Source organism: Rhinolophus sinicus, chromosome 2 (genome assembly GCF_057876585.1).
Source record: "Rhinolophus sinicus isolate RSI-liver-muscle chromosome 2, RSI-T2T, whole genome shotgun sequence".
In the NCBI taxonomy this organism is placed as follows: Eukaryota; Metazoa; Chordata; class Mammalia; order Chiroptera; family Rhinolophidae; genus Rhinolophus; species Rhinolophus sinicus.
In genome coordinates, this window is record NC_142502.1 from 85,862,925 (window position 1) to 85,884,441 (window position 21,517).

The following is a 21,517-nucleotide window of genomic DNA, read 5'->3' on the forward strand; positions in this document are numbered from 1 at the left end:
CCTTTCTGATTCTGTGAGCCACAAGATTCTCTTCAAAGCTGTAGACATCTTACTCCTTACATCTAGTTCTCCCTGACTTTAGTTTAGGTCCCTGTTTCTCACTATCAGAAAGAAACCTCCCAAATATACATCTGTTCATCATGTTAAACTCAATATCCTCAAAGCAAAATCCATTTTTTTTCTAAATGTGCCTTCAGATATGTTTCTTCAAATAAAGTGAGATACAGACAAAAGAGCATTTGAGGACTGAAAAGAAAAAGGACATTTGAATATTTATCTTCATAAATGTGGTTAAGTGAAATTTCTCATAAAAAACTACAGATTATGTTCAGAAAGACATCATATTCTCATTTATATTAAATTATGTTTTAGAAAAAGAGGAAAAGATGCACCAGCTATTATTTTCTTCCCACATAGTTTTTGTTGACTTAGGATTTGAAGTTTTCATAATTGTTTTTGTGTGATGGCAAAAATATTAATATACATACCATTTTCCAAAAGTTGATCTCCAGTAGCGTATACAATTTATTTTCATCTGCATTTAAATGTCAGGAACTCATCCTATGGATCCCTTTACTATGTGCTGTTTTGTGTCTGGGTGAGAAGAAATAATATTAATTGCTAACTTCTGGGTCACACTGAGCCAGTCATTGAAAATGAACAATCTCCTTTAATCCTCATGATGACATCATGGTGTAGCTATACCAAGTGTTGCAGCTAGTATTGAACTCACATCAGTTTAATCTGAAATCTACACTATTTCCACTATACCAAGCTCACTGCCCAATAAATAAGACACATTGCAGGCAATGTGTTACGTGGTTTGGATGTTTTCTCTTTTAAGGGGGCCACTGGGTTTATAAAATTTTGGAAATATATGTTGTTGATCTATTCTGATCTCACAGTCTCTAAATTTTACATTCGGCCAGAATAAAGCATTCCAACCTGTGCTTAAATAAATGCACTCATGAAACCACAAAGAGACATTGAAGGTTCCAAAATAAAGTCAACACTGTAGAGTTGGGTGGGGTTTCCTAAAGACTAAATTCACTCCTTTAGTGTGGGTTTACAGAATGGCATTCTAACATATTATAAGCAACAATTCATTGTTTTTAGTTTCCATCTTCTCAAAATATTTGCTTTCCCCATCTGTCAAGAAATGCTGCAAAATCACCTAATTTGTCACTTTAACACTTTTGCAGGTAAATCTTTTCATCCGATGTTTGTAAAATATGTGTTTTTACTTTGTCTAGAAAGTAAGCATTGTATATTTTTAATATCCATATGTGACTTAAAATGCCAACTTTATGAACAGCTCATGTCAAGGAATATAAAATCATAGTCTAATTGCCTTTAGGTTTTAATAAAATATCACATTAAAAAGGTAAAAAATATATAAAATGTCACAGAACGTGTTATAAAAATAATAATTTATTTTTATTGTATTACATCATCAATTTTAAACAATATCATTAATTCTCCATTATAAAAGACAAGTCTTGTAGTTCTATTTTTGTTCCATCAATTTTAGTCAGTAATTTCTAAACTCTCCTGTGAAAGATAAGAACTTACCCCTTTATACTTCCCTCTTCCTTTCTTCTTTCACTAAACCTTAATTTATACTTATACTTTATATTCTGAAGACTGCAAGATTGTATACTCTGTTCTACATCCAGACATAAATCACTCCGTTAATCCATCACGTGTCTCTAACTGTGAAAAAACTAATAGATCATTTAAATTTTGTTCTCTAAACTCTAAACTTAGGCTTGATAGTAAATATGAATATATTGAAATTTAAAACAAATTGGACAGAGCTCAAACACTAGCAGACTCTTTCCAAGTTGCTTCCTTTCCCCCAGTGATTGCGCAGTATCCTTAATAAGGGGTAGGTATACATTGCTAGGCATTAGCATAATGGATATTCTGTGGTTTTTTTGTTCTCTTTCTTTACTCAACAAATTGCATTGTAAAACCTCCATTTGTAGATATCTCAATTAAAGACGATTTTAGTTTCCCTTGGGAACATAGATATAATTGGATTAGAAGAATAGATGCTTCTCCTTCTTCATCTATAAAATAGAGGTAAGCTATGATTTGAGGTATATGATATAAGGTAACCAAGTGGCCAACTACGGCCTTTCCAAAATAATGAAGAACTAGGTTCTTCGATGTGAATAAAGCTTAGACAAGATCACATCCCCACAATCAGGGCAGGGGGATATTTTGTTTAATAATAAATTGCACTAATATTATGATAGCTAAATAACTGTGACTCATGAGGCATCCTTTCAAGAGATTCCAACAGTCAAAGCTACAAAGGACTTAATCCTCCCAACCAGAGGCAGCATGACTAAATAAATGCTGAAGAGATGAAAAAGTTGCAGTATACAACAATAACGCAACTTTGTCATGTCCCAAAAGAACTTACCAGAGTAGTTTCAACCTGTGATAATACTACAAATAAGAAGCACAAGGCCTTAATGGGAAGCTCTACTAACATTTTCCCTGATGTAGCTGAAGCAATTTCTATCCCTCATTTCCCATACTTATACATGCACACACAAATACACTGTTCACTTGAAAGAAGGGCCTTAACCTTGTTAAGATAATTTCTCAAAATCAAAGACTACAATTAACTTCACTTTCTGCATGTGTGAACCATTTATGTGAATCAGAAAAGATTACCTAATAAAAGTAAAATAAGTCATATTTTAAAGATATTCTATATCTAGCTTGACTTTTCCATTTGTTATGGATACTACAGCATGTGGTACAATAATAATATCACATTTGTCCTGACATGGAACAGTTGGACATGCCAAAGAGCAAGGAAAATAATTCAAACAAGCAACCAAAAACTATATATCTAAATGTATACAGCAGGTCCTCAAATAATGTCATTTTGTTATAACATTGAGAAAAAAACAGCAATTCCCAGCTGAGGCCACTATCTGTGTGGAGTTTGCATGGTTTTTCTATGTCTGTTTATGTGGGTTTTCTCCAAGCACTCTTGTTTCCTCCCACATCCCAGAGAGGTGAATTGGTTTGGTTTGTCTCAATTGTGCCGGTCTGAGTGAATGTGGGTCTGAGTGTGAGAGTGCCCTGAGATGGAAGGGAGTCCTCTCCAGGGTGGGGTCCTGCTTTTTGACCTGAGCTACCCAGAAAGGCTCCAGTCACCCATAACCCTGAACTGGAATAAGCAGGTTGGAAAATAATTATCTTGTTTTCATTAATCTTTATTAAATGTATGTGTGGCTTACATTTATTTCAATGTTTAATATTAGAAGTAGTTTGGGTCTTTATTTAGAAGCCTGATTATGACATTTAATTCAATGTTTAATATAGAGGGTGCTAAAAAATGCATACACATTTTAAGAAAGGAAAGATTAAATTAAAATTATAATAATACATACTGATAACAAACGATGAATACAAGTCATGTGTATACATTTTTTGGGCACAACTGGTATTAGAAGTGTTTTAGATCTTTATTTAGAAGTTTGGTTATGACATTTAATTCAATGTTTAATATTAGAAATGTTTTGGGGTCTTTATTTAGAAGTTTGGTGATGTCTTTATGACTAGAAATATGCCATAAGAACATAATTCTTATTTATATCAATTAGCCTGTGGTAAAATTGGTTTCCTTATGTTGCTTCACTTAAAGTTGCAGTTTCCAGGAATCTATTGAAGACATTAAGTGAGGATTTATTTATCTCTATCTCTATCTCTATCTCTATCTCTATCTCTATCTCTATCTCTATCTCTATCTCTATCTCTATCTATCTCACTGGGATGTCCAAGAGAGGATTCTACCCAAAGCAGTGGTGACAGGTTCTTGTCTCTGTATGGGAACGAATTTAAGAGCAAGACAGATGCAAGAAAGCACAGAAAGTTTATTGAAATGAAGGTACACACTTGAGAGGGAAGTGCAGGCAAGCTCAGAGACTGAGTTGTGAGGAGTTAAGTCCTGACCAGGGGTATTTATACTTCCCCAGGGCAAGTTTGGGTGACAATCCCATAGAGGAGACATCTCAGTGTCATCCCTGTAGGAGGGATACTCAGTTTCCCACTCTCTCTTATTTATTTGGTTTCTCTGGAACTGTCATGACATCAGATACATGCTGGGAGTCATAGTATCCACAATGTAAATGAGATTATAATGACATTATAATTATCTAAAGGTCAGGTCCTGGTCAAGAAGATTAGCTTTGCTGGATGAAACTGGTTCTTATTCTTCTGTAGCTGCAGGTACAGAATACAGTCACTTATTACTTCTGTAACCAGTGAGGCTCCTTACGTTGTATCGTGAATGGGGTTGTCATTTTCCTAGGCTACCTATCCTGCCTTATCTCTAAGTATCATCTATATCGTTTATCTAGCTCCACAACCACAGATTGTAAAAACAAAAATCTTCCAAGTGTGTGAATTAAATGAGAAAGGACATAAAAATTTGTGGTAACTTCTCCAAATTTCAATAGGCTATAGCTTTCTTTACAGAAAGCAAACAATTGTTGGGAAATCCAATTAATAATCTTTCAATTCAAAATAAAAGGACACATAACCAATAATTTACAGGAAAAATGAGTAAATTGCCTAATTGAATACTCTATGACAAGCAGGAATGAAGAAGGGCAGGAAATGAAGGTAGGTCTTTAATTTACCATTCCACTGAAATACTTTTCAATCAGGACATGTATATTAGATAAAAGGGATGGCTATGAATTGGGTGGAGAGCAAAAAAAAAAACAAAGAAAGAAGAAGGAAATTTACTTTGTAACTGATGACCAATGTGAACTGAAAAGAGATGAATAAAATATAAACTAGAGGCATGTAACTAGTAAGACACAACTGTCACTGCAAAATTACCATCTAGATCACCTGCTGACATATAAAATGAAATGTGGCAATCTGATTGAAGACATGAACTTCAAGGCAGAAAACATGGTAAAGTTAATAAGAAACTGTTTCAGGACTGAATGACCAAATTAACAGCTAATCAAAGTCATGCCTCTGACAATCATTACACAAGTCTGGGGGGAAAAAAAATAGAAGTTCCAAACAGAACCTCTTTTATCTTTTATTAATTATAAACAGAAACATCTAATAGGGGGAAAAAAAGAAAAAACAAACAAACAAACAAAAAACAACTACTATTCTGTCCCCTTCCAAAAAAATGTAGAAAAGAGTAACAGAACATCACGAGAGTTAGATGAATGTATTTTAGTAAAAGACTTACTGAAGGAAACAAAAATTCAAGCAAACTCAAGAGATGACAGGAGATATAGTAAAACAGCTACAGAATTTGAAAAATAGAGAGTAAAAATTAAGCAAAGAAATAAAGGAGAGACTGTACAATAGGGTCATCAGGGTCTTCCACTTCCAGATATTATGAGATCACAGGAAATAAATTTACTGTCTCATTGTAAAAATATAAAACACTAGACAAAATTTATGAAATAACAGTTTTCATTTATTGAGTGATAACCAATGCAGAAATCTAATCTGTAAGAGAAGGAAAATGAAGAAAAATCTACAATCACTTTGTCTGCCTGAAAACAAATTTCACACTGCAGAGCATGTTGGTCTCACTGAGTAGAGTAGACAGTGATCAGATTTCAGGAAGTCTGAGGCAGCTGGAAGTTGCAGGACTGAATTCCAGATTAGAGGGAGTTAGACAAAAAAAGAGCTCCAGAAATCTTCATGGAGTCCCCTGGAATTCTTGCTGTATCAAAACATGGACATATATGGGTTCATCTCTCTGAGGTCAGGCAAAGGGCAACTAGTGATCTCTAAATGAATAATCAATCCCTAGAGCTCACACAGAAGAGAACTCATTTGAATTCCCACCAGCCAGAGTGGAGAGATTCTGCTGATCACTCAGGCATAACTTATTAGAGTATCTAACCTATTTTTAGTACAATGGCTACTCTAGACTTACTCTGAACAAAACTTTGAAATAATATATAAAATATACTGAATAGCAAATAATTTAACTCTCAACCAGATAAAAAGCCAACTCCCTTGAAAATAAGACAACACCACACGCTGAACAGCATAAAATCTGTAATATCCAGAATCAAATCAAAACTAACATGCATATCAATAAGCATGAAAATGTGATCCATACCTTTGAAAAAAGTCATCTAATAGACATAGAAATGACAGAGATGATGAAATTGACATAGAGGATTGTTAGCACAACTATCATAACTATGTTCAAATATAAAAAGGAAAGTGTGAACATGGTGACGATAAAAATAAAAGAATAAATGATAAAACATGACTTCTAGAGATGACAAATATAATATCTGCAACAAAAATTCACTGGGTAAGATTAACAAAGGGTAGGATATTATTGAGAGAAAAAAGTCAGTGAACTTGAAAATACAGCAATATAAACTAATCAAAATAAAACACTAGGAACATTTTTTTTTAAATTATAATAGTGACTACAGGACAATCTCAAGTGATCTAATATATTTGCAATTAGAATCCAAATAAGAAGGGGTAGGACAGAAAAAAATATTTGAAAAAAAAAATAACCAAAATTATTCAAAATGTGATGTAATTTATATACCCACAGATACAAAACAGTATGCTGTCTATAAGAAATCTACTTTAAATATAATAGATGTTAACAGCAAAAGAAAGAAAAGGTACATGATATGGAAACACTAATCTTAAGAAAGATGAAATGGCTTTATTAAATAAACAAAGTAGATTTAAGAAGACTATTACCAGGAATAAAAAGGGAAATTTCAAGATTATAGCAATGTCAAATTATTAACAAGAACCAATCTGAAATGTGTATGCATTCAAAAATAGAGCTTTAAAATACATAAGGAGGTAAATGGCAGAGTTAAAAGGAGAAATATACAAACCAATAAAGCTCTTTGAACACATCATTACTCCCGTCTCAGAAATTTAGAATACTAGTAGATAGAAATTTATTAAGAATATAGAAGCCCTTAGCAATTCCCTCAACCAACTTGACCCAGCAAAGTCCTTTCTACAGTAGCAGGATGTACAAACATTGTGCTCTAGTTCATATGGAATATTGACCATGGCGTACCATATGCTAGGTTATAAAAAGAGTGTTAGTAAATTAAATAACAATTGCAATCATATTGAATAAGTTTCCACACATAATGAAACTAAATGAGAAACCAAGAGCACAAAAAATATGGCAAGAAAACCCCCAAAATTCCCAAATATGTGGATAAGAAATAGTACACCACAAAATAACAAAGGGGTTAAGGAAGAAATCATAAGAAAAAATAGAAAACATTTTAACAAAATATAAATAGATACATAAAAATTGTGGTATGCACCTAAATCAGTGTTTAAAGAGAAATGTATAGCTTCAAATAACTATATTATAAAAGAAGAAAGGTCCAACATTCATGTCTTCAATTCCAATGTAAAGAAGCCAGAAAATGGAGAGCAAATCTAACACAAAATATGCAGAAGAAAGTAAATAATAAAGAGCAGAAATCAGTGGAATGGAAAATGAAAAAACACTAGAGAAAATTAATGAAACGGAAAGTTGGCGTTTTGAAAAGATCAATAAAATTGATAAGCTAGCTATATTAATCACTAAAAAGAAAAACCAGAAGCATAAATTGCCAATATGATAAAGAAAAAAAGAGATATTGCTAAACATTGTAAAGATACTAAAAGGATAATAAACGAATATCATGAATAACTTTATGCCAATAAATTTTACAACTGAAATGAAATGGACAGATTATGTGAAAGACACAAACTACCAAAATTAGTTCAAGCAAAACAGAAAACCTTAATGTATCTACATCAATTAAAATGATTCAATTCACAACGAAACATCTTCCTACAATGAATTAATTAGTGGCAGATTGCTTCACTGGAGAATTCTTCTAAACATTTAAGGAAAAAAATATTGCTGATTCCCTACAAATTCTTACGTTGAAAGAGGGGGAAGGAACACTTCCCCACACCTTTTACGAGGCCAGTATTATCCTGATAACAAAACCAGATAAAGACATTACAAGAAAAAATTTCATGGTAAAATACTATTTTTTTTTTTTCCTTAAGATTGTGAACAAGGCACAGAGAGGTAAACTCTCACCACCTATCCAAAATTTTGTTAGTGGACCTAGCCCATACAGCAAGGCAAGAAAAAGAAATGAAAAACATACAAACTAAAAATACAGAACTAAAATCTCTCTTAATTCAAAGAGGACAATGACTACATATGTAGAAAATTCTAATTAATCTGCAAATAAGCAACTAGAATTATTATGTGAGTTTAAAAACGCCAAGTGATCAAGGTCAATGATCAAAATCAATTTTATTTATATACACTCGTAATAATAATTGAAAATTGCTTTTAAAATAATAATTTGCAATATCTGTACATTCATAATTTAGGGAAGTTTTTACAAAATATATGTAATTATCCATTGAAAACAATAAAATGTTGCTAAAAAAAAAAAGACCTAAATGAATAGATACACTATGTTCATGGGTCAGAACCTTGAAGTTGTTAAATGTTAAATCTCCTCTATAGTTTCAACATAAGCCCATTTGAAATGAAAGCGGGTTTTTTCAATTCAGTAGACAAGCCTATTCTAAAATCTATATAAATATGTAAAGTTTCTAAAAGAGCCATAATACTTTTTTTCAGTAAAATAAATTAAAATAAATTTCTTTTTCTTCCAAGACAACTCTTAGAAGCACAAGGTATTTGAATTAAAAATATCTCTTACTGTCTGGTGACCCACCCATAATATCTAAGAGTTAAGAGATTCAAGGCGATTTTGACATTTAATGAAATTCTATCAGCAGATTATAACCCAAAATAAAATTTCTGAACACTCTGTCATTTACATCATAATCCAACACCAATAGCAACAAAAACAGGTGGTGTGGAAAAATAGGCTTTAGATATTATCCATATCATTTCTGTGGATCTTCACAGCTGTGTAAAAGTCACTAGGCCTTTGGTGCTTTAATATTTTGAATAGTCATGAGATGTGTTTAAATAGCAATCTTGTTGTCCTTAAATCCCCTGGGTTGAAAAGAGAGCCATAATACTTTTTAAAAAGAAGAATCAATTTTGAAGTCTTGAACTACTTAATTTTAAAATTTATTACAGTGCAACAGTAATCAAAATAGTACACAATGACTGGAATAAACATTAAAAACAAATGGAAAAGAACAAAGAGTCCAGAAATGCACCCACAACTATGTGGTCAATTGATTTGCAACAGAGATGTGAAGGTAAATCTATGGAAAACAATATTCTTCAACAAATGATACTGGAATAATTGGATTTCCAAATTTAAAAAATTGAACCATGACCCTTACCTAAAACCATATGCAAAAACATGTACTAAGTGGTTTATAGACCTATACACTGAAACTTAAAATGTAAAGCTTTTATAAAAATACATAGAATATCTTTGCAACTTCAGTGCAGGCAAAAACTTATAAAGTTAGATAAGTACTTAGAATATCACTGAGCAATTTCACTTCTAGATTTTACCCGAAAGAAATGAGAACCTACGTTCACATGGGACTTGAACACAAATGTTTATAAAAGCTTTATTTATAATAGCCAAAACTGGAGTTAATTTTCAAAATGTAGTACATCAATAAAACGGAATATATTCACCAATATTGAAGAATAAACTGATAGACAACAACACAGATGAAACACAGTAACATTATGCTGAGTGAAAAGAGGTCAGACACAAAACAGTATGATTTTGCATGATCCCATTCACACGAAGCTTTAGGAAAGTAAAATCAAATTTAAAGTAATAGAAAGTAGATCGGTATGTACCTGGGGAATGGATGGGGAGTGAAGAATGACAACTGATTAGCAAGAAGCCACAGGAAAATTTTGGTTGATGGAAATATCCTATATACTGATTGTGGTGGTAATATGGGTGTGTAGTTTTGTTAAAACCGACTAAGCATAAACTGTGTTCATTTTATTATATCTGTTTATGCACCAGTAAACTTTAAGACAAAACATTATTAGTAGTAGCTAAGCACATAAAATACATAACTAAAACTTAAGCTATCCATGAGACCACCAAGAGTCACCTCATTAGAATAAAAGATGTTCCTAGTCCTCTTATTACTTAGGAAATTATAAGGGATTTTGGAGCTCTGTGCCAGGAACCTGGGGCAGAGACCAATACATATATTATTTTCTATTATTTCACATTCACGTTAAGTACTCTTACTACAACAAACAAACAAACAAACAAAAACAAAACAAAACAAAAAAAACAACCACACACACAGGGAAACTCTTGGCGGTGACAGATTTTTTTAATAATCTTGATTCACACAAATATATATATACTGGGGGTGCCAAAAAAAAACGTATACAAGTGGACACTTTGGTCAACGGTGCTAAAGCAGTAGTTTGCCATAATCAGGCTGATGGCAACCACTTTGAACACCTCTTGTAATTGCAGAAGGGAAATGTGACTTGTATTCATCTTTTGTTATAGGTATATGTTGAGTATTACAATTTTAATAGTTTTTTCCTTTCTTAAAATGTGTATACATTTTTTGGCACCCTCTGTATGTATATATTTATTATACCTATTTCTATATCTATATCTATATATATCTGTATATCTCCAAACTCATCAAATTGTATTAATTATGTGAAGTTTTTATATACTTATTATATGTTAATAAAGCTGGGGAAAAAGAGTATGGAACAATGCCTTCCTTGCAAAAATATTCAAGAAGCGAGTAATAAGGAAATATACAAAATGAGAAGAAGTATTACAAAAAGGGGAAGCATTATAATTAAACTGTATTGGTTTTGGGAACTATATAATTTACTAAATTCACATGCTGTTTGTATTTGGGGGAAAGGTTTTCATTAAAGAGGTGTTTTGCTTTAAATATTCACACTATTTTGTCACTGTCATTAAAATTCCCTTACTTTATTTTTTTCTCATGTGCTATTTAAACGCAATATAGAATTAGTCTCCAGGCATAAACATTTAAATAGGTGTCTAGCCACTACCTAATTTTCTTTCTTTTTTTTTCATCTCAAAACACTTGGTACGATTTAAGCTCATCTTATTTCCCCATTTGGTTTGGAATAGTGATAACAGATGACAAAAATTTTGTAATGAGAAATGAAGCCAATGGGCTATAAGAGCCACCAAAAGTAGTTATACTAAAACTGTTTTATCATCACAAATATGTTTAGGTTCTGTCATTTTATGTTCTTTATTCTGCTTTTTTTTGTTTCTGAAACTTTTTTTCTGACTCAACCATTATTGGCAATCCTCAGAGATCCCTTGATCTATGTTTATTACCTGTGGACCTAGTCTTCCCCCCACCTAACAAGTATTAAGTTGGTGCAAAAGTAATTATCGTTTAAAAGGTTAAAAATATAATTGCAAAAACCACAATTACTTTTGCACCACCCAATGTTATGAAACTGTCATGAAAGAAAGTACTCCACGTCCTAGGATCCTAGAGTCCTAATTTGCTAGAGTCTCTCTTAGGTGCTTAGCTGCCTAGTATCTTTTTTGGAAGAAGGTGGTAAATAAGTACACACATTAAAAAAACTACACTCAATTGATTACTTCATCCTTCATACATTCAGTACCTATTTACTGAGTGCTAGTACATGCTTGGCAGTGTTCCAAGTAGTCAGATAGTTTGGGTGAATAAAGTAAAAAACTTTCTTGTCCTCACAGAACTTATAGGCTGATAGACATAGTTTTAACACAGCCTTCTTTGCATACTTGTCTTAATTAATTTTCCTATATCGACAGCTTGTCCTGGAGACCTGATTTCACTGTTTAAACTTCATTCCCAGAGCTGGCCATTTCTGAGAACTCATCTAAATATGTACTGTGACCATCTACACGCTAAAGAAAGAAGAGAATATCAAATATTTATTCCACTAAAATTGAACCTCTAGAGAGACAAATATTTTATGGAAGGAGAACAATGCAGGTATGATTATGAGCTAGAGGTTCTCTGTCAAATTCTGTGATCCACAACAAGGACCCACTCATCATGTAAAGGGAAGAATAAGCTTGTGGTCTCCTGAGCTGTCTATTTCTTCATATGTAAATCTGAGCAGATTGTGTCTTTTACAGAATTGGTTGGTTTCATCTAGATTAGCAACTCTGTGCGCATAGAGTCCTTCATAGTATTTTTTTAATTAGCCCGTTAATGCCCATGGGATCTATTGTGATGTCTCCTCTTTCATTTCTGGTAAATGTAATGTGTATCATCTCTCTATTTTTCTTAGCTTGGCTAGAGACTTACCAATTTTATTGAGCCACCTTTGGTTTCATTGATTTTCTCTATTGATTTCCTATTTTCAATTTTATTGATTCTGTCTAATTTTTCTTTCTTTTTTTCTGCTTATTTTGGATTTAATTTATTCTTTTTTTAGTTTACTAAAGTAGAAGGTAAGATTAATGATTTTTAGACCCTCCCTCTTTTTTAATATATGCATTCAATACTATAAATTTAGCTCTAAGCACTGCATTAACTGCATTTCACAAATTTTGATAAGTTGTGTTTTAATTTTTATTTAGTTCAAAATAATTAAATTTTTTTTTTAGCTTTCTTCTTCAGCCCCTGTGTTATTACAAGGGTTTTGTTTGATCTCCAAGTATTTTAGGATTTTCTAGCTGTCTTTCTATTATTGATTTTTAGTTCAGTTCCACTGTGGTCTGAAGGTACACGTTGTATAATTTCTATTCTTTGATATGTGTTAAGTGTGTTTTGTGGTCCAGAAATTGGTTTATTATGGTGCATGTTCCATTTAAGCTTCATAAGAATGTATATTCTGCTGCTAGTGGATGAAATAGTCAATAAGTGTCAATTATGTCTGGTTGATTGATGGTGCTTTTAGTTCAACTATGTCCTAACCAATTTTCTACCTGCCAGATTTGTCAATTTCTGAGAGAGGGGTGTTGAATTGTTCAACTCTGATAGTGAATTCATATAGATCACCTTGTAGTTCTCTCAGTTTTTGCCTCATTTAATTTGACACTCTACTGTTAGGTGCATACACATTAAGAATTGCTATGTCTTCTTGGAGATGTGATCCTTTTGTCATTATGGAATGCCCTTTTTTTCATCCTTGCTTTGAAGTCTGCACTGTCTTGAAATGAATATAGTTACCCTGAATTTTGTTTGATTAGTGTTAGCATGGTATATTTTCTTCGTTCATTTATTTCTAATCTATATGTGTATGTATGTGTCTTTATATTTGAAGTTAGTTTCTTGTAGATAACATATAGTTGGATCATATTATTTTATCCACTCTGGCAATCTGTCTTTTAATTGGTGCATTTAGACTATTGATATGCATAGTGATTATTAATATAGTTGGATTTGTATCTATCATATTTGTCACTGTTTTCTGTTCATGCCCTCATTCTTGGCTTTCATTTCAATCTTCCACTCTTTTTCTGCCTTTTGTAGTTTAAATTCAGCATTTTATTTGATTCTTTTTTCCCTCCTTTCTTAGGATATTTGTTATACTTCTTTATAAACTTTTTTTTGGTAGTTGTTGAATTTGCAATATATATTTACAAGCGATATGCAATGCAAGTTCACTTTCAACTAGCACTATATTGCTTCACAGATAGAATGAGTACTTTAAATAACAGAAAATTCCTAATCTTAACTCCAATTCTTTGTATCACTGCTGTCATTCATTTCACTTATACAAAAGCACACATAAGCATATAAATGTATTAATTGAATGTATTTTGCTTTTATTATTTTGAAAAAAACTATTATCTGTTGATCAATTAAGAATAAGAAAAAATAATAGTTGTACCTTCACTCATTCATTCTCCAGTACTCTTCCTTTTGTTAGATAAATTTGAGTTTCTCAACTACATAATTTTCCCCTCCCTAAAGAACTTCTAACATTTCTTGCAAGGCAGGTCTTCTGGCAACATTGTCTCTCAAGTTTTGTTGGTCTGAGAAAATCTTTTTCTCTCCTTCACTTTTGAAGAATCCTTTCACAAAGTAAAGAATTTCATATTAGTGGGCTTTTTTTCCTTTGAACACTAAATATTTTACTCAAGTCTCTTTTTATGATCTCTCAGAATTTTGATTTAATTATTATTTTTTGCTCTTCTATAGGTAATTTTTTTTATTCCTCTGCCTTCTATTAGGATTTTTCTTCTTTATCTTTAATTGTGTAGTTTAAATATAGTATGCTTGAGTGTAGTTTTTCTGATATTGATCCTTCTTGGTGTTCTTGTAGCTTCCTTGAGCTCTACTTTAGGGTATGATAGTAATTTGGGGAAATTCTGATTATTGTGTCAAGCATTTCTTCTGTTCCTTTCTTTATTTTACTGTTGGTAGTCTCATTATATTATACCTTTTGTAGTTTTTCCAATTAGATATTGCTTTGTGTTCCCAGTCAGTGTTCTCTTTGCTTTTTGCTTTTTGAAGATTTTATTGATTTATCCTCTAGCTCAGAGATGCTTTCCTCAGTCATCTCTAGTTTACTAAATAGTCTATTAAAGCATTTTTCACTTCTGTTACAGTGTTTTTGATCTCTAGCTTTTTTTTTATTCTTTCTTATAATTTCCACTTTTCTGCTTATATTGCCCATCTGTTCTTGCATGCTGTCTATTTAATCTATTAGTGCCCTTAGCATATTAGTCATAATTGTTTTAAATTCCAGTCTGATAATTCCAATATCTTTGCCATATATGAGTCTGGTTCTCATGCTTTCTTGGTCTCTTCAAACTGTGTTGCTGTCTTTTGGTATGCCTTATAATTTTTATTATTATTATTTTTTATTATAGTTGGACATAATGTATTGGGTAAAAGGAATAGATGTAAACAGGCCTTAGTAGTGTGGTTGGAATGTATAGGAGGATAGGAAGTATTCTACAGCCCTATGATTTGGGTCTCAGTTTTTCAGTTAGCCTTGCCTCTGGACTATTAACTATGCAAGTACTTCTCAGTCTTTTCTCCTCCCCCACTATTTAAGTGGGACAAGATGGCTAGAGTGTGCTAGAATTGGTTATTTCCATTCTAAAAGGTAGTCAGGCTTTGTTAAAACCCCAGGCAGTTGTCTCTGGTTAGTTTCTCCTGAGGACATACCTTGTTACGAAGAACAGAGAGCTCTGGTATATTTTAAGATGGTTCCTTTTCCCTTCCTCCGGCTGGAAGCATGAGGACACGTTTTTGTGATGTTCAGTTTCCCCTGTTCAGATTGTCACTTGTTTTTAGGATGGAAAGTTGACTTCTAAGCAACTTAAATGCTGGACCAGAAACTAGAAATTATTATTATTTTTAACAAATCTTAAATGAGTAGAAAATAAAACCATCAGCTTAGTTGATTTACTAAAATACTGGGATTTCCAATACTGGGATTTAAATACAGAAAAATGACTGGTATATTTGAATCATTTTATTAAACAAAGAGCAATGCATTCTTAAGCATAGAAACAATATTACAAGATAATGGAAAGATAAACGTAGAGACTGAGTGCTGAGGATAGAGTCAGTTCCTGATAAATACAAAAGGTACTCAAAAGGTCAAGCACTGTGATAAAATCTTTTGTCACAACCATGTGACAAGAGGAATCAACTTTTCTGAATAGCCACACACAGCTTTCATTCTTTTGTTGTCCTCTTCTTTCTAAGACCCAGATTGGACAGACAAAGAAATTTCTACTCTAAGCTTTCCTTCCACTTGCAAAAAAGCTTGCTAACTACCCTTGTGATTTCCCTTCTGCTTCTAGGCAGGTCTAGAATAATGATGTTGTTATTATCCCAATGTTCAAGAACAAGAAAACATGAGATATTGAGGAATGAGAGACAAGGACTTGAGAGCATAATGACTTCACATGAGGATGTGTGTGTACATCATGGCATGTGCATTATATTTCCTGGCACATACTTAAAAAATAGGCTCTCCTGTGATCTGTCATTTTGTAGGACACATTTTTTTCAAATGTTAACTTCAACTATTTTTATTAAAATAATGACTAAATATTAAACCATGCATACTTTGCTTATCTTTTTGTGTCCTATATGATACAAAAATTAATTAATATAAATTCAAAGTAAGTGTTAAAATAGCATCTATTTCAATTGAGTCAGTGTGTGGGTATAACTACCATGTGATATAAACATCAGATATATGATATCCAAGTCTTCACTGCTATCTGATTATCTTTTAAATATGGGTCAGTATTATAATTTTGACAAATTAGAAAGTTACTCTTTTAAAAAAAATATTGTACGAAGTAGTAATAGTCAAGTATTACTAAAAGAATAACACAAATTTTCTTTCTAAAGGAAAAGCAACCACATATAACAATTCCTGGAACATCACATACCACCCCCAAAATGAGATCATTCTGCAGTAGCAGCTGATGGAGTTTTTGTCTGAAGTAGAATTTTTTTCTTTTTATATGTTTATTATAAATAACTTATTGTTTTCCAAGTAGCATAGTACTTGGTAAATAAATAAATAAAATTGTTGAAATTTGCCTCAAATTTTTATAGATGTAGAATTAAATATCACATTTTTCGCATTAGTTTGAGATGTTAGAACATGACTTTAAACTTGAATCAAGACATCTACATTTAATTTATTTAGGGACCTTATCATGTCCACTGAATTATAAGAAGTACTACCTGCACAACTAATCTTCTGTCCCTAATCATGTATAAAAATAGGAAAAAAATATCTTCCACCCATGCTTATCCCCAGGTTACCGGACTTTCCCAAATCTCTTTGATTTCTTCAGAATTCATTTTTTCTCTTCCCATCTGTTGCCAGAAAGTTCACACTTTGAGACAAAGAATGTATACAATTAAACTGCATAAATTGCTTTAGACTTGTCCATGATTAGGATATTTTTTCAGGTAAAATTTTACTGTATACATTATTTTTTACTTAGATGTAAATTGGTACATTTTACTCCCATGACTAAAGAGATTGGCATACGTTTTACATAACTAAGCAGATAATTATACATACAATAACTTGTCTTTTTTCTGCAAAACTGGTTCCCAAAGTATGATCTAGGGACCTATTTTCATTAAGTCCATAACGTAAAAAATAATTTAGCAATAAGAGAAAGATGTTATGTTTTTCTCATGCTCTCATGAGTATACACATACAGTGTAGTTTTTCTGAAGCTACGTCATTTGTGGTATTTCAAAAGATGAAATGATGAAGCAGATATGAGAAATTAACTGTTTTCTATTAAGCCAGACATTAAAGAGATTTGCAAATGGGTAAAGAAATTCCATTCTTCTCATTCAAGTGTTTATTTGAAAAATATAGTTATTGTTCCTAAGAATATTATTTGTGTAAACATGATTTTTTGATACAATTTTAAGTGAATAAATATATAAATATTTTTAAAGTACCTTAATTGCCATTATGGTAAATATTAATAGATTTTAAAATGTAGACAAAGGCTCTTTGGGACCCTGAATAATTTTTAATAATACAAAGCCATCCTGAGACCATAAAGTTTGAAAGGTGCTACCATAGCACCGTTACTTCTAAAACTTGATCTGGCTCGTTCATTCTACTTTAACCCTCTAAGTTTAGGTTACATGTTTAAATCTTCTTCCAATACTTTAAGGACCACAATTATTATGTAAAATCCACAGATCTTACTCAATGGCTCTGGGACAAACTACTTTTTTCACCAACTGAATTAGCTTACTTAGGTATCTTTTTGGGTTTTAAGTCTCAGAACTTAGAGAGTCTATTCAGATGGCTAAGCCACAACATATTTGCTATGAAGCAACCAGACTATTTATGTTAAAATATAAAACAGTAATGTCCTTCCTTTGCCTAGAACTCTCCTATGGCTTCCCACTTCCTTCAGAATCAAAGCCAAAGTGTGTACTACCGTGTTTCCCCGAAAATAAGACCTAGCTGGACCATCAGCTCTAATGCGTCTTTCGGAGCAAAAATTAATATAAGACTCAGTCTTATTTTACTATAATGTAAGACCGGGTCTTATCTAACATAATATAAGACCCGGTCTTATATTAATTTTTGCTCCAAAAGACGCATTAGAGCTGATGATCCATCTAGGTCTTTTTTTTGGGGGAAACATGGTATGATCGAGAGAGCCCTACATGTTCTGGTCCCCATGGCCTCTTTAACAACCTCTGCAACTACTCTAAACCTTCACTATAACTGCTCCAAATACACTGGCTTCCTTGTTGTTCCTTGAACATACCAGGAGTGCTACCACCTCAGGACCTTTTTCTATCTAGAATATAGTCTCCCAAGACAGCCACATGGCTGGCTCCTTACTGTCTCACTCTTTATTCAAAAGTCTACCCCTCAGAGACGCCTACCCTACCTACCCCATAAATTTTAACACCCCCCCAGACATTTAGTAATCCCTTTTCCTAATTTGTTCTCCTTGTTAGGAGCTATCTATATCTAACATGAAATGCATTTTCATTTATTTTGTTTATCATTTAAGGTAAGTTCCGCAGTAGGAGAGATTTTTATGTGTTTTGTTCATAACTATTTGACAATCTATATTGCCTATTGTTTATTATTGCTGTTGATATTATTAAGAAACTAGATCCCAAAAAAGTGAATGGAAACAATGAGACAGTTCACAACCAGCAGGTGGCAGCACAGAGAAAGAGGGAGGAGGACGTCCCCAGGAGAAACGTACCTGACCAGAAGGAATAGAACAGAATTCCTGAAGATGAAATGTCCCAATTTCTGGGTCCTGCACTTGGATGGAGGAGATATTGTGATAGATGTATTGGAGAGTAGGGTAGGAAGGGAGGAACGCCAAAAAAAGCGTCCAAGTATCCTGGCCAGAAAGGGCATTGGGTGGCCTTTCAGCATTTTAAAAAGCAATGTCTTAGAGAAGAAATTATAGAAATCAAAAGAATGCTTACAGAATTGCAATCCACTTAAATACCTAAGAGTAAACGTGGTTTCAGGATGGTTACATTCAGAAATCCAAGGGCTGACAGCTCATAAACGGAAAAGAAAAAAATGAATGACAACAATGGGTGGTGGGGATGGCATGTAAAATATTAATAGTCTCAAGTTATGGGGGAAATAAAATAGAATCTAGACAGGAGAAGGAGCCAGATGAAGGGAAACAACCATTATGTCAGTCAGTGAATATTTGGCAGCATTTGAATACTAATACAAACTCCTTCCCTGCCTCTTCCGGCACTGAGAACCACCAGTCTGCTATTTTGGGTGCATTCTTACAGCTCAAGCCCTGGAATAGTCTGGTTTCTCCCTCTCAGCTTTCTCCAGCCTGTACATCCCAGAAATCTATTCTTTCCCACAACAAAGACTACTTCGGTTGGCCATTTGGTTCTGTTACGTTTACTTTTCTACCATGCTCCTTCCCTCCTTTGTCTGTCAGATGACTATTGTCAATTCTTTTGCCGTCTCTCTTTTTAGTTCCCTTAGCTTTCTTTTCCAAGTCCTTGAATAACTTAATCACCTGTGTGAAGCCCAGAAGATCCCTAACATTGTTCTAAAATATGAAAAATTTTCTCCCTATGTTATATATTGCTATTATCAGTACTCCAGTTTGTCTGGATTTTAAAGGCAATTGCATGTGTAAAATGCTGAAGATCCCACATTTATGTTTTAACACACCTCTGAAATTCTGGTAGAGGTATGTACCCGAGATTCCTTTTCACCCTTAGAGAATATGATACTGCTTTCATTATCTTCCCTCTGGCATGGTATGCAATAAAGCACCTGCTATTTATAGCAATATCCTTTTTTTTTCTACATACAAACCACCTATAACTGAGAATTTTGATCCTTGTTCAATGGAACACTGGGTTCTTAGTAGCATTTCTAAATTGGGGAATTGGACTATTAAACCTTTCTCTATTACCTATGTTCAATGTCACCTTTCAGACTGCTTTCAGCATGAAAGATTTCTGCCACCTGTCCTCCTGTGTGCTGCTAAGTTTAGGATACTAGGTGTTGCTTTTCATCTGACTCTCTTCCTTGTCTGACCGTTGAAATTTTTCATGGACTGACCTGCCATGACAGCAACCTCCTCAAATGTGGTTTGAATTGAACATTACAAGTACAAATGTAACTAAAAAGCCAGTGAGTAATTTTAAGTGCTTGTCAAATGACTATGTATTTGTTTCTGATGAATGGCTTTGACCTTGGGTATAATCACTGCCAAACCACCTTCAGGAACAGAGTCAACTGAACCCCACCACCCCGTGTGACCTCATCCCCCCCGAAACACACACACACACACACACACACACACACACACACACACACATCATTAAAGGAGCTAAAGGGGTTTAATTTTTTTTTTTTTCAAGTTGAACTCTTGGAGGACTTTTACGCATTATTTGTCTCAGGGCACTCTAACTTTTGACACAACTTGTGTAGTTTCTTTGCAAAATCATAGCTCTCTGTGATATAAAACTTTTATCCCATGGATAGCTTATAAGTTTCACTCAAATTTAGTCTCTCCATCTCTATTTCTCTCATCATGTCCATGACTGTTACACAATAGCCGTTCATTAAATTGAGACTCAGTGTTTGGATATAATATCACTTCCATCCACTCTTTTTGGTTTATTCCTCCCTAGTTATGCCTACAGCCATTGTCATTCTTCCTCCCCACAAGAGCAGCACAGTGAATCCAAGGTCCTGTGAGCCTACCTTAGATGCCAGAGAACAGACTGACAGCTCCAGGACCTCATTATCTGACACTTTATCCAGTCATTTGATGCTAAGCATGGCAGGCAAGAGCACTGGCAAAACACATTTGGGAGGTTCATACAATGCCCTGTGTCCATATGGTAGATTGAGCAGAAGCACGGCTTTGTGACTCTAAAACAAAGTCTCAGAAAGCTATTTTAAGAAAACTTTTCTAAATTCCAAATATATTTTGCTTCAAATATTTAGCTTTTCTACATGACCAATCAATGACAACTTCTGATCCAGGTACTGAAAGGGAATGTGGAAGGACATGAAGACAATTGTCGTATGAGGAAATCACTGAATAAAAATGTGCTAGAAAACTAATGGATTTCCTCAAGTTATTTTAAATGTTCACAATGGGACAAAGCAGACACACTTACAAAAACAAATATGAAGCGCATAAATGCTATGTATCTGCTTTCCTCAAAATTGTAAATATTTACAACAAGCATTATTTTGAGCAGCTAGGAAGTTCCAAGTGATTAGCACTCAGCCAGTAGGAGTTGCTATATGCACGAAAGGAAGCTTTACCTGCACATGCGAAAGTCATCAACAAAGAACCAGATACATGTTTCTACGTTTCTCTGTTGGATTTAGGGAAACTGAGCAGTAAAAGTTAAAGAAGTAAGAAAACAAAAACAGAGTTAATTACCTTTTAGCCCAAAGAGATAGAGGAAGGATTCATTTCAGAGAGCTATAAAATAAAACTATATCTTAGAAACATAGCAACTAGGAGAACTTCCAGCTGATGCTTAGTGGGCAAAAGGAAGAAGGCTGAGG